General features: G+C 33.2%; 1 non-coding gene across 1 annotated transcript; it reads left to right on the top strand.

Annotated features, from left to right (window-relative positions):
• The first annotated feature begins 1,908 nt into the window (after positions 1–1,908).
• Positions 1,909–1,982, top strand: Trnat-agu (transfer RNA threonine (anticodon AGU)). The gene has a single exon. It is a non-coding gene; the product is annotated as a tRNA-Thr (tRNA).
• The last annotated feature ends 12,816 nt before the right edge of the window (positions 1,983–14,798 follow it).

The raw sequence follows: 14,798 nt of genomic DNA, 5'->3' as shown, positions 1-14,798 counted from the left end.
CTGTAATAATGCAGTGCAACAATGTACTAGTTATTCGATTTAATTAATAATCAATCAGGATTAAACGGATGAACAGATTTGATAAAAAATTGTTACTGAGTTAGGTTATATCCGAATTCAACATAGCACCATTAGTTAGATCTTCAGTGATACAAGTGTGAAACCGCATTAGTTTTTTTTTTAGGTGACAATGAAATAGTAACCCCACCCCCGTTATCAGTATACACCGGCGTGGCACCAGTGAAGGATGATCGGTGAGGATGAAGCAGGTCAGTCAGCCCATCGTGATGAATTCAACGAGAATTGTTCACGATGGTTTCCAGGGGGACCACGTGGAGGTCGACCTGATAGGGCATATTGCTAGCAATGAGGCTGTCAAACACCATTGCTAACAATCCCTTCTTCCCAACCGCATTCAATTTGGTACAGTAGTGTTTGCGTGATGTCGGAACAAACATACGGACAGACAAAATTTGTTAAATTTATTATTTCGGCTTTTATTGTTTTATTATCATCATTTTAGCCGCTAATTAACCACTGTTGAACATAGGCCTCTCTCATAAGGAGGGGTGGAGGGTATGCCAGTAGTTGCTACGCTTAGCAATCGGGTTGCTAATCGCAGTTAGGCTTAGGTAATTGTTTTTTAATCTTTAATTTCTTCTGTAAAAAATAATGTTAATTTTGTGTATTATAAACAATTAATTGAAAAAAAAAATATGTAGAGCAAACTCGACTCTATAAAATAAAATAATAAAATCGAATCTTATTACAGTCAATCTTACCAGAGGGAGACTTTGTACAAAAATCGATTGCTTGGGTACCTCTGTCCCATTCGTGTGTCAACCGTGAAACAGTTGGGTTTGCATGGCTGTGTTTCGGTTTGAAGGGTGGGATATGGCGTGAATTTACAGGGTACAGAGGAATAACACCTGAGTCCTCAGGAATGCCAACGCATGGGGGGTATCATGGGCGAAACAGTATACTCTGTTATGTCCATGGTACTGCTCATGTCTATAGGCGACGGCTATCACTTTTCATCAGGTGGATCGTCAGCTTGTTTGCCATTCTAAGTTGTATAAAAAAAATTATAAACAATGAATTAAAAAAAATATGTAGAGCAAACTCTAAAAAATACCCTGTAAAATAAAATCATAAAATCGAATCTTACTACAGTGTAATAGAGAGGAATATAATATTTGTATAATATGTGATTATTGGGGGAAAGGGATTGTTAGTAATGGTGTCTAACTGCCACTCTGCTAGCAATATACTCTTTTGGGTCGATCTCCACGCGGTTCAACCTGAAAACCAACGTGGTTAAAAATTTTTGAATACGTCACTATGGACTAACTGACCTGCTTCATCCTCACTGGTGACTCACTATTGTATACCGATAAGATTTAAGGGGTACTATTTCATTTTCATCGATTAAAAACAAATGTGATTTTTATATGTAATTATTTCCACACGCGTAAATCAGAAGCTTTCTTTCATACTACTTTTACCCGTGACCTTGTAAAGTATAAGGTAAAAATGTATAAGGACCATATACTGGATAAGGTAAAAAAGTAGCCTACGTCCTTCTCTACCTTATACAGTACATGTATATCAAATTTTATAGTGATTGGTTAAGCCGTTAAGGCGTTATAAGGTAACAAATAAACTCACTTTCACATTTATAATATTAATAAGGATTATAATGCAATATATGTATTATGATAATAAAAATAAGTCATACAATGATAGCTTTATTTTTATAGAAAAATATTTTTTGCTTATCTTCTTTTATTTACTTTCAAATAAAATTAAAGTCCACTAAAGTAATATGAAATTACAACACTAAATTGTTTGTTAAAGTGCATCACTAGTTCGTACAACGTATTGAGAATTTTCGGCGCCTCGGTCGTCGGCGCCGTGGCTTAGTTGGTTAAAGCGCCTGTCTAGTAAACAGGAGATCGTGAGTTCGAATCTCGCCGGTGCCTACTTTTGCTGCTGTTATTACTTTTCTTTTGTTAAATTTTTTTATATTATATGATAAAATTATAAATGTGCTGTGGATAAAAGGAAATAAATGTGACATTTATCGGTAATAAGTTACTGGACAGTATTAATGAAGCAGAGAGACGGCTGCAATATTTCCTTCGTTATTTTTTAAATTGATATTAATTAGATAACGTATTTATTCTAGATATAAGCTCAATAAAGATTTTGAGCCCGAATAGGCTTGTTTTTCTACAAGCATGAAATACTATAATAGATTACTGTATTATTATATTGTGAGATTATTATTAAATAGATTTATTATTATGTTAGGTAGGTGTATAATATCTGATATTCAGTTAGGATAATTTACTAAAAACTAGCTCCGCCCGTGTCTTTGTTCGCATAACTGGGACTATTTTTATGTCTCTCACTATTGTTTACATTTGTATGTAAGCGAAATTTTGTAACTATAGATCGAGCCGTTAAGTTAACAATCAAACACACTTATATTTATAGCTAGTTTTTTGCCCGCTACTACATACATATAGATTTAGAAGTAGGAAAATCAATAATAGATGGCGTATCAAGGTAAAACATATATGTACTACATTTTAAATTAGACTTTCAAGAACACAACTGTAAAAATCGCATCTTTTCATTTTTCACCGGTGTAGCAGTTTTGCGCGATATTAGAACAAATATATAGACTGACAATATTTCTAAAAATTATTGGTTTGGTCATATTAAGGCTTCTCATATACATTTTTCTTAAATATTTCACATGTACAGGTTAAATTAGATATTGATAAGGAAGTATAAATGTTATATTTGTAAAATACTGATAAGAAATAAGTACAGTCTAGTTACAATTTTAGAATAATTTGTGTGCTAATTATTTGTTTTTATAAATTGACAGTTTTAGACATTAGAACACACTTAAAATGCATTCTAATGATTTTTAAATCCTATGTATTCAGAGCTCCATACTTCAATATGTCAAAGCCTTATTTTTATAATAAAACAATTAAGACATAAGGCATTTTTTTTTTAAAGTGAGATTATTTCAAACTGCACGTCACGCGTCCCCTCAGTCGGCGGGAACAAACAGAGTCATAAAGGAGAACAATAAAGTCTGTGTACAAACCAATTAACACAATAGACACAGTGTCGATCGATCCAACGGAGTTTGTGTAAAACTGTGTCGCAATCTTACACTGTGTTGCCAGCTGAAAAACACTATTAGCCCATAACAATAACAAGGGTAATCAAAATAATAAATGGCAGCCCAGAGCGGATCGCTTTTTGTGCCCAATTATTTTTATTGGTGTTCCGTTAATTACATTCTTCGGCGAGAGCCTTGCGCGGGCGCAAGTCGCGCGAGCTTAATTTTTTTGGGGTGTATCCTGACAACGTCCGAAACGTCTGAACGACTTTCATAATTATTATTTATTTAGAGACTTCGTTTTTTTTCTTCTTTTAAATAGATAATATGTCAGTTGTAAAACCTTAGACTTTAACAATAAACATGTATGGTGGCAACTACTTTGTTGGATGTAAAAATATAATAAATATAATAACAATATACATAATTATAGACATTAAAATATGAATGTCATAATATTCTATTAATTATTATGTAATTAAAAAAGCAGCTGTGGAAGTCAAAATCATTAGCATTCTTTTAATTAAACAATGTTCTAAGAGTATATCTAAATATTTTTACCCAAAGAAAAGTGGACTGAACAATGAACAAAAATTAACTCCCCATACAAGCAAGGTGCCTTGGTCTGACAAGTTAATATTAAGGGTTAATTTTATTATCATTACAATATTTGTATACTGCGGTTTTATTCGCGAGAATTAATACATAAAGTTTCCAATGTATTAGGTCTCAGTAACAAGGATATAGCCGACCTATGTAACAAATTTTATTTAAATTCGTTCAGTAGTTATTGCGTGAAGGAGTAACATACATCCATCCAAATTTACAAACATTGGCATTTATTATATTATTATAGAATAATAGAATGATTTATTCTATTAAGTATGTCTTACTTATAGCTCACGTGCAGTATTTAACCCTTAAAAGCCTGATTTTTAAATCAAATTAAAAAAATATAAGTGTACCCTTTACTGTGTTTACTAATGGGAAAAAATAGTAAAAAAAAAATCAAAACGATATTTTTATATATTTATTTTGAAAAAAACATTTGGTAACATGTAAACAGCCAAATATTAAAATAAAATCGATTGTAATCACCCAATGCGATTTATAACCCTGGTATCAAATTTGAAACTTCAGGTATTTAAGAGTTAAAACACTCGTACATCAAATCTTTAAATTTAGAATACATTTTTGACCACAATATTTTTTTTAATTCTGCGATATTTATCGCATACGACATGAAAACAAATCGCCCCGCGCAATACGAGACACGAGCATGCGCAGTGGACATCACTACGATTCCACGTTACTTTTTGTCGTCCGTTAAATTTATTGATTGAGCTATTTGTGAAGCTGCAAATTTTTAATGGGACCGCTTTCTTGAAGATGCGGTGTTGATGAAAGGGAATCCGAAATTCGACAGTGATTTTCAAGTATTTGTTTTTTATGAAAGCTTAAAAATCAGAACATGACAATATTGTTTGCTTTCTTTTTTTTTAGTAAATATACTGTAATTAGTACATGTTATCGCGTGGTCCCGGCATAAAATGGGCTACCCCTTCCTTTCTCGTGGGTGTCGTAAGAGACTAAATAATAATAATAATCTAAATAATCGTAAGACTTAATAATCAAGGAATATTAGAATAGTAACAGTATCCCTCTTAAAATATCACCAAAGTCTAACTGCAGTCGCCAACTCGCTTGTCAAATATTGCAACTACTGGCAAATCCCTCTTTTGAGGGAAGCCTACGTTCAGCAGTGAATACACTAATTTCTTGAAGACTATAGACTACGTACTTAACATCCCCTATGAGATATGTCTTCAAACCGAAATACAGTCATGCATGTGCGGCTGTATCACACCATATACTCGTACACGGATGGGACAGATGTAACCATACAGTCTATCTCTACATTCTCCTCAATAATGCTAACCATTTCGATTTCACATTTCTTTTTATTTTTATTTTAAAACAATGTAACATATAAGAGTACCTATATCATAGCTTGTGCTGCCGTGTGGTCCCGGCATAGAATGGGCCATCCCTTATTATCCCGTGGATGTCGTAAGAGGAATCTAAGGAAATTTAATGGTCGAGGGACACTATTACCGTCAATTTTAAAACAGCATCAAAGTTAAATGCAGTTGCCAATCCGCTTGCCAAGCAAGTACTGGAAAAACCTTCCTTATGGGGGAGGTCTATGTCCAACAGTGGACAATTAACAGCTTATATATTACAATACAATATCATAGCTTATTATTTTAATTACATAACCTATCAATAAGTATTAATCGTTTGTCTTCCACGCGTTGATAATTCAAATGATTGGATATGGAGAATTTTCACGGTGCATTCTGTGCTGGTAATTAAAGTTAGTGAGGGTAGGCGCCAGCGTTTAAAAGTTAGTCGGAAATCGACAGTAAAACGATTAGGCGCCATCGAATAGAACGATTGGAGTTTGATTCCCGTAAGTCGATAATTTATTTTTTTATTAACTATGAAAAGGTATGTAAGGATTTTTTTCTATTATTTTATTGACAATTTTTTTTTAAGTATTAAAAAAATCTTAAAAGTAGAGTTTCAGTTAAAGTAGATATTATAGTTGATGTGTGTGATAAAACACACATCATTAATGTATTAAAGAATTTTAAAAGTAGAGTTTCAGTTAAAGTGGATATCAGTTAATGTGTGTGATAAAACACACATCATTAATGTATTAAGGAATCTTAAATGTAGAGTTTCAGTTAAAGTAGATATTAGTTGATGTGTGTGATAAAACACAAATCATTAATGTATTAAAGAATTTTAAAAGTAGAGTTTTAGTTAAAGTAGATATTAGTTGATGTATGTGATAAAACACAAATCATTAATGTATTAAAGAATTTTAAAAGTAGAGTTTTAGATAAAGTAGATATTAGTTGATATGTGAGATAAAACACACATCATTAATGTATTAAAGAATTTTAAGAGTAGAGTTTTAGTTAAAGTAGATATTAGTTGATGTGTGTGATAAAACACAAATCATTAATGTATTAAAGAATTTTAAAAGTAGAGTTTTAGATAAAGTAGATATTAGTTGATATGTGAGATAAAACACACATCATTAATGTATTAAAGAATTTTAAGAGTAGAGTTTTAGTTAAAGTAGATATTAGTTGATGTGTGTGATAAAACACAAATCATTAATGTATTAAAGAATCTTAAAAGTAGAGTTTTAGTTAAAGTAGATATTAGTTGATGTGTGTGATAAAACACAAATCATTAATGTATTAAAGAATCTTAAAAGTAGAGTTTCAGGTAAAGTAGATATTAGTTGATGTGTGTGATAAAACACAAATCATTAATGTATTAAAGAGTTTTAAAAGTAGAATTTCAGTTAAAGTAAACATTAGTTGATTTTAAACTTTAGCGTTGTTGACACATATTTTAAATACACTATCGGGACTGAACACGACAGTTGTCTATAAAAATTAGATATTAGGTACTATTTACCTGCAATTTTTTATCGCGTTAAATCCTGATAGTGTATTTAGATATTAATAAATACGAATTTTACATTTAATATTTCAGAATCCTTATTACTATTATGAATGTGAAAGTAAGTTTGTTTGTTTGTTTGTTACTACTTAATGCCGTAACGGTTAAGTAATCATAAACTTTGGATGTTTTTTATCTTGGTCACTATACCTGTAACGCGAATGAAGTCGCAGGCTGAAGCTAATATCTACATTTCTTAATCGTAGAGAGATCTATTGACGTCTGTTTACATATTTTATTTCATTACAAATCTATTATCCGTATATCGTAAAAAATCTGATTTCATAACTGTTCCTAAATTTAAGTCTAAATTTTTTTTTATGCAATTCAGAGTAGCAAACAAGCTGACAGCTTACTTGATGGAAAGTGGTAACCGTCCAGTAGTGGTAGCAGTACCACGGACATAACAGAGTTACTGTTTCGTCCATGATACCCCCCCATGCCTTGCCATTCTTGAGGACTCAGGCGTTATTCTTCTATACCCTATAAATTCACTGCCATATCCCACCCTCCAAACCAAAACACAGCCATTCAAACACAACTGCTTCACGGTAGAAACACGAATAGGATATAGGTGCCCACGCAAACGACTTTTGTACAAAGTCTCCCTCTGCTAAATTAACAATAATGACTCTATCTGTTCTCTTTTATTCAAAGATTGTCTGTAAGAGATTGCCCTAACGATAAGATCGTCTTTTGTACCTTTATGTATATATTTTAATCTGTAGTTTATACTATATTTCATTTGAATATTCTATTTGTCATTGTATATTTATATATTTTTGGTTCAATAAAGAGTTAAATGAATAAATAAACGACAAAAAGTTCGAGATTACGTCATAAATAGAACTAAAATGTCTACTTATATAATAGATTTCACAAACAAATTCAATTCCGCCGCAAAATTAGATCCTACACATCAATAAACAAGACTAGGGCCATAAACAAATTTGTAACAATCAAATCGACAATAAAATCCAATCTACGAATTACTACAATGGGAACAAAAGCCGGTTTTATTACCTAATTATTTTGATTTGTTTTCTCTAATGAGTGGTCCATGCTTCGACGCCCTATTACACGTTACCAAAAATTTTATACTGGCAACACAAAAGATTTCATAGCATTATGAACCTTATAAATGATGTGATAAGTACCTAAATATAAAGTTTATTATCGCATGAGATTTTGTAATCATTTTAGTTTTTAGAGGTCGCTAATTGGACGAAACGGTTGCTATGTTTGTGATGTCATCTTTTACTAGAAATTCAGTTCACCCAGTGTGATTATTTGTTTTGGATTAAATAACAGATTATAGAATTGTAAATGAATTTTGGGTGAATGCACCCTTACGATTCAATTGTAATATTATAAGGTGGGGCGAGCCGCTTAAGCGCCGCCTTCCCACCACATTTGACGAGTTAGCATGAACGGGTACCTTCGCACGGAACTATTTTATTTAAAGAAAAAAAAAATTGTACTTCATTTTAATAATTCATAAGGAATGGGATTGTTAATAATGGCGACTGACAACCCTTTTGTTAGTAATATTTGCTGTGGCTCTACAGTTCCAAGGCACGTCTCTTAACGTCTCTATAAGCTTTAATGCTCTACAAATCGCAAATCCGGCCCCACATGGAGTATTGCTGTCACTTATGGGCCGGAGTACCTAAATACCAGCTTGAACCTTTCGACTCGTTGCAACGACGAGCTATGAGAATTGTCGATGATCCCAGGCTCACAAGCCCTATCGAACCCTTGAGTCTTAGGAGAGATTTTGCCTCACTCTGCGTATTCTTCCGCCTGTACAATGGATTATGCTCAGAGGAATTGTTCAATATGATGCCTACAGTCACTTTCTACCATCGTACGGCTCGCCATCGACAGAGAGTTCAACCTCATGTCCTACAGCCTCAATGGTCGCATACTGCGTGGTTTCAGAGATGTTTCCTCCCACGAACACTCAGGTTGTGGAATGAGCTCCCTGCCGAGGTTTTCCCAAGAGACTACAGCATGGGGTTCTTCAAAAGGGGGGTAAAAAGGTTTTTTGAGGGTCGGCAACGCGCGCGTAATATCTCTGGTATTACAGGCGTTCATAGGCTACGGTAACCGCTTTTTTTTTACAATACAGAAGGCAAACGAGCATGCGGCTCACCTGATGGTAAGTGACTACTGCCGCCCATGGTCACCCACAACACCTACGGCATTGCAGGTGTGCTGCCGGCCTTTTAAAAAGGAATATGCTCTTTTCTTGAAGGTTATGTTGTCGTATCGGTTCGGAAATACTGCTGCTGGAAGTTGATTCCAAAGAGTAGTTGTGCGTGGGAGAAAGTGCCTTGAAATTCGCACGATGGAGGACCGCCACTCGTCCAGATGGTTGGGATGAAATTTTAGTTTATGGCGGGTTGTACGATGGTGAAAATCTGCAGCAGGTATCAATCCGAACAATTCTTCATAGCACTCCCCATGATAAATTCGGTAGAAGATGCACAGAGATGCAACATCTCTACGCAGTTTCAGTGGGTCGAGCCGGACAGTAAGACGCCGATCGTCAACAATTCGAGCTGCCCGACTTTGAATGCGGTCTAACGGAAGGAGTTGGTACTGTGGCGCTCCTGCCCACAGGTGAGATCAGTATTCCATGTGTGGCCTCACTTGAGCTTTATACAGTTTTAGGCGCTTACCATCAGGTGGGCCGTATGCTTGTTTGCCACCTCAGTAGTATAAAAATATATATAATTAAGATAAGATGATTGCGATAAACAGTTTATGTGAGCGAGCGTACCCGTAGCGCGGCAATAACTCGGATCCCGGCTGATTGCGCCGAGCGTCCGTGTAATGAGGCCCTTATTAAATAATTATTAATTGCATACGACCCGCTGCGCGCACCGATTGCACCAGTGCGCATGAAATATCATTTAGACGGGTTATACCACTTTGCCATAGCCGCTAGGTGCTGTGGTTTGAAACTTTAATTAATGGTTTCATAGGGAAATTTTCAGGCAAAATAAAATATACGGCAGTTTTAGATTACTCAATTTGAAACTGCAGTATGTTTATGTAGTAGTGTCAGATGGTACTTATCAGAGGAAAACTTGATAATATAAAAGTCAAACGACTTTTACATTTCTGTCCTATTCGTGTTTCTACAGTTGTGTTTGCATGCCTGTGTTTCTGTTTGAATAGTGGGATATGGCAGTGAATTTACGGGGTACAGAGGAATAACACCTGAGTCTTCAGAAAAGGCAACGCATGGGGGGGGGGGGCAGGTATCATGGACAAAACAGTATACTCTGTATGTCCATCGTACTGCTCATGTCTATAAGCGACGGTTACCATTTTCCATCAGGTGGGCTGTCTACTTGTTTGTCATTTTAAGTTGCATAAAAAAACCTACTGGATACAATTTAGATGGTTATGGTCTTTAGATATTCAGAAAGACAGGACCTAAATACCTCACAATATTTGTCAATAATACATTATATCTTTATGCCAAATATTCTTCAAATCTGTTGAGAGATTTAAGAGTAATTTATTAACAAACATCAAATGTATAATTTAAATAAGAAACAATGATTTACTTTTTTCGAGATGTAGATGTGATTTTAATCTTTAAATTTAATAAACAAAGAAAAACTAAATATTTCTTCCTTGTAGTTAAATACAAACTCGAATGGAAAACGGGAAAATAAACAAGTGCAGCAGAGTTACTCTCATAATAAATTCTCAATTGCAAACTGGGCCCATAACCCGTGTGTCAATTTTATAACACTAAAACAAGTTCTTATAAATTAACCATCAATTATTTAACAAATATTAACGGCGCAACAAAATAATTCATATCGTTCGAATACATTTTTATGCCGGCAACGGCAAACACAATAACTTATATGAATATTGGTATTTCTTATCTCTCTTAGGGCGAAGTCGTTGGAACGTGAGTTATCGGCCGATGTCCGAGCAGCCGCCATTTTTGTATTGAAATTTAACCACAATATATTACGTTTGTTTGTTAAGTTAATTGTTAAATGGAGAGGCTCGTTATGTTCACGCGCATATTTTATTGAGCTCCGGACATCGACGCATGCGCATACGTTCGATATAAATTCTTTGATTGTAAAGGATGCATCCGCTTTTCGGCTCACCGAACATCGATTGAGCCGGAGGCTGCAGGCGTAGTCTTTCGATAAATCTAAACTAATATTATAAAATGGAAAGAGTTGGTTTTTTGTTTGTCTATACTACAATATAAAGAGAAAAACCCTAACTGATCGACTCATCGACGCAAAGCCAGAACTACTAAAGCTAGAAAAATAACAGTTTCACTTTATGATATACGTAAAAAATATATAATAGGGGTGAAAAAATAGGCTTAAATATACTATCTCATAGTTCATATGAGCACATATATTTAATCGATTTACTTGATGCGAATTTGCGCGATCTAATTACACGTAAGCTAAACCGGTGGTTATTACATTAAAATATAATATGTGTACTTTTAACAATAATATTTACTTGAAATTCATTTATATCTATACTAATAATATAAAGAGGATTTTTTTTGTTGTAGATAAACTCAAAAAATACTCGACCGATTTTCAAAATTCTTTCACCTACAATAAGCTAAATTATTAGTAAGTAACACAGGCTGTATATTATTTTTTATATACACGTGTGAAGCTTGGACGCATCGCTAGTAATGGATAAAGTAAAAAATATGCTTGCAGATTTAAAAAATTCAGCACTCAAAGTAAGCACATTATTAATATATGAAGGCACTTTTAAATATCCAATGTAAAAATATTTGTTATGGAGAACTAACACACTAACTAATCAATCAATGCAATGAAACTAGACATTAGAAATTAGAAATTTTAAATATATGTGGGCATTTACTAGGATAGAATTTACAGTTTAAGAATATTAGATATAATATTATAATTCCAGGAGAACTGAAGATATTAATGTTTGCGTTGACACTTCACGATTTAACTTCATTATATACCTAAACAACATATGTGTGATCATTTCTTGTAATTGTTTGTATCTATAATAAGTTTTATATTATATATATGTAGTAAGTATGTATTATAACATTTTAAATAGATAATATAACATTATATTATGGGTATATTATACAATGGGTGAATAAAGTGAAGTAAAGTATTTACGGTGTAACCAAGGTAAACAGCTAAAACAATTATAAGCACCTACATCTATTTCATTTGTCGCCACCATATTTTCTTTATTAACGAGTTAATGTTCAAGACTAAAAATAGTAATAAAATACATCTAATCACATAAAACATGTACAAATACGCAATACTAATCATATACGCAAATATCTAGATGGAGCGTTCAGTGTTAAAAACGCTTCAAATACGATTTGCCAAAGAGATTCGCCGTTTTTTCTAAACCATTGATAAAATGTTTTTTTCGTACTAAATGTACACACAATCATTTTAGAGATATTGATCATGTAGTAAAATAAATCTTTCTCTCTTTGAAATAAATCTTTTTTATACAACTTAGAATGGCAAACAAGCTGACGGCCCACCTGATGGAAAGTGGTAACCGTCGCTTATAGACATGAGCAGTATCATGGACATAACAGAGTATACTGTTTCGTCCATGATACCCCACATGCGTTGCCATTCCTGAAAACTCAGGTGTTATTCCTCTGTACCCAGTAAATTCACGCCATATCCCACCCTTCAAACCGAAACACAGCCATGCAAACACAACTGCTTCACGGTAGTAATACGAATGGGACAGAGGTACGGGGTGTCATATGTCTTAAGTACTTACCTGTTATACTGTAACTACTAGTCATAGGTAATGTGTTACTGATCCGATATCTATATATTGTGTTCCTCTGGATATTAATGGCAGAAAAAAGGACATCACCTATTTCAATATTGCTCATATCGGTCGAATATCTATTTTTGAATATATTAAAAGGCTGTTATTAATTTTTTTTTTTTGGATATTCGTCAAGATATTCGTTATTGTACCAGTATATAGATACTGTAACTAAAATATATAGGCATTGCTATCAACCTCCAGTAACAACTAATCTGCACCGTGTGGCATGTAAATAAATATAAATAAATAAAATGACGATTCGCGTTATAAAAATGAATAAGACAATCAAGAGAAAAATAAAGGCGAATTATGTAAAAAAATACAAAATTAGGCTATATATAAGTAATAGTAAGCTATTAATAATAGAGTAAAACATAAATAAATATACTGATGGTTTATGTTAGTTAACAATTACAAGATTACTTAATACAATTTTAAATGTGCACCATTTTTAAAAAAGAATAAGCCAGATTCGTTGAAGCGTTTGTAGGGAGACACTCTATCTAAAAGTTATAGATCTACTCACAAACATTCCCGGCCCGAGGCCACCGAACGAATTTAATTATTTCCAAAGCCTGTAACCATTTGCATAAAACAACAATAATTTATCTATATAAAAAATTAACCTCTTGCCTCAACTCAATTAGGCCAAACCAAACCGCATACTAAAAGGGTTTAATAAGCTTTAGCCGTTTTTTTACACATGTCCAATCGTCCATTATAATAACTACACAAATATAAAATTTATACATACAAAAATGCACATTATCACAAACAAATAGAGACTATTATTATAATGATGTTTAGGATATATTTAAGCTGACTGACGTGTGAGGTGTACGGCACGTTAATTTACTTTTTAGACGTTGAACTCATAAGTCAAGCTATCAATTAGTCAATATCTGTCAATGTGTTTAGACTCGTGACAGGAAACATACGGTAAATAGTCAATTTGACCAACGTGATTATAATTATGTACTATTTTTAAAACAATATATACATATTCAATTATAATAATCAAGCTAGTAATACAGATACAATTCACAAACATGATTTTGCCGTCTCGTCCTAGCATAGAATGTGGTCCATTCTTTTCCCGAGGGTGTCTTAAGTAACTAAAGGAACTTAATAGTCGATGGATGGCAGCATCTCTCTTAAAACATCACCAAAGCCTAGCTGCTGTTGTTGAGGGGAAAGGTGGGTTAGTAATGCGGACTACCAGTCCTATAGCTAGCAATATATCCTATCAGGTCGACTTCCACGTGGTCCCCCCTAGAAACCATTATGTTCAATTCCAGGTATATTCATCACGATGTGCTAACTGACCTGCGTTTTCATTCTCACCTATAATCTCTTACTGGTACCTCGCAATTATATACTGTTAGCACAAGCGGGGTTACCATTCAATTGTCATTCATTAAAGAAAACTGCGGTTGCCAATCCGCTTGCCAAGCAACTATGGCAACTATAGGCAAAGCCCTCTATAGGGGAAGGCCTATTCAGCAGTGGATAGTTTACAGTTTATTCGTAAGTAAATTGATAAAATACATAAAATGTGTAAGCATTTATATACCAATCCAGTACTTAAGTATTTAGGTACTTAACGATTTTAATAATTCTTCTTGCAATTGTCACCGCCTTATTCAAAAAAGGTCAAACCTCTAATAATCATATAATGTGTTTTTCTGAAAAAATGTTTTATTAACTCCTGAACATTATTATTGACATTGTTGCTGTAATTTTTAATAGTATTTGTTTGTTTAATTTTGTTTATATTTGTTTAATTTAATATTGTCTAATTTAGTGTTTCGTTTACTTGTATTTTATTTTGTGCAAATTCTAGTGGCTACCAAATTACTATTTAAGTATATAATTATGTATTATTTTAGCTGTTTGTTTGCCTTAAATAAATAAATAAAAATAAATAAACCTATTTTACTTATTGAACTGTTTTATCTCTTTCTTTTATTTTGAATTCTCGGTTTGAATGAAAGTGACAAAATAATGTAACAATTAAAGTAGGCTTGTAGTAGGTTTTAGTTTATATGTATAAGGGGATAAGAGTTTAATTTGAGAGAGAGAGAACAATTTTAAAATAATTAAAATCAGTTCAGAAAAACAAATAAATTAATTAATTATATGCAATTTCCAGTTAATTATTAAAAAAATATTATTTAATAAAAATCTACACCTATTTCTAAAAACTGATAAGCCAGGTGTTCCTTAAGACAATTAATGATTT

This window comes from Galleria mellonella, unplaced genomic scaffold, assembly GCF_026898425.1.
Source record: "Galleria mellonella isolate WM207_F2 unplaced genomic scaffold, CSIRO_AGI_GalMel_v1 utg83, whole genome shotgun sequence".
Taxonomy (NCBI): domain Eukaryota; kingdom Metazoa; phylum Arthropoda; class Insecta; order Lepidoptera; family Pyralidae; genus Galleria; species Galleria mellonella.
This window is presented reverse-complemented; position numbering and strand designations above follow the sequence as displayed.